Source organism: Penaeus monodon, chromosome 27 (genome assembly GCF_015228065.2).
Source record: "Penaeus monodon isolate SGIC_2016 chromosome 27, NSTDA_Pmon_1, whole genome shotgun sequence".
Lineage (NCBI taxonomy): Eukaryota > Metazoa > Arthropoda > Malacostraca > Decapoda > Penaeidae > Penaeus > Penaeus monodon.
In genome coordinates, this window is record NC_051412.1 from 23,377,250 (window position 1) to 23,377,848 (window position 599).

The 599-nt window shown below is 48.9% G+C and overlaps 1 protein-coding gene across 1 annotated transcript in view; it reads left to right on the top strand.

Moving 5' to 3' along the window:
* Positions 1-599, top strand: part of LOC119590696 (serine/threonine-protein kinase pim-3-like) — a gene marked incomplete at its 3' end in the record, with an annotated part of 22,884 nt that overhangs the window by 303 nt on the left and 21,982 nt on the right.

Consider the following 599-nt stretch of genomic DNA (forward strand, 5'->3'; position numbering starts at 1 on the left):
CACGTGTGATTCTGCGTATGTGTGTCTGTGTGCGTTTCAACATATGTCCCTTTGTTTGCGTCTGTATCTCTGCTTGTGCTCTAGCGTTTCTATTTCTTTCTTTTTCCTTGTGTTAAGTGCGTCCTTGTGGCTTTACAGGTGTCAACTCAAGGCAAGAAACCAAGGCTGCGTGTGGGTTAAGGTGGCGTGTAGTTGAAAGGGGGGGGGAGAGGGGGGAGGATAGGAAAAACGAAGGAGTAGAAAAAGGGAGTGTGAAGGAGGATGAGAAGAGGGGAAGAGGAGAGGAAAGAAAGGGAAAGAGAGGAATAGTCAAGAGAGGAAGGAGAGGGACAGGGGTGAGGGAGGGGGAGGTAGGCTGGGATAATAAACTTACAACTGCAACGTTCAAGGTTTTCAGGAGGGGAAGGGGTAGTGGGAGGGGTAAAAGGGGGGGTAGACAAAAGAGCTCGGTGCTTCTCTTGTTTGTCGTAGAGGAGGTCACGCGCCTTACATTACCGTGAGACGAATTGCTACTGGTCTAATGAAAACGTGACAGTGCATGCGGAGTGCTGGAAGTTGCTACTGTTTTGCCTTTTATTCCTCTCATTTTCAGAGGATGT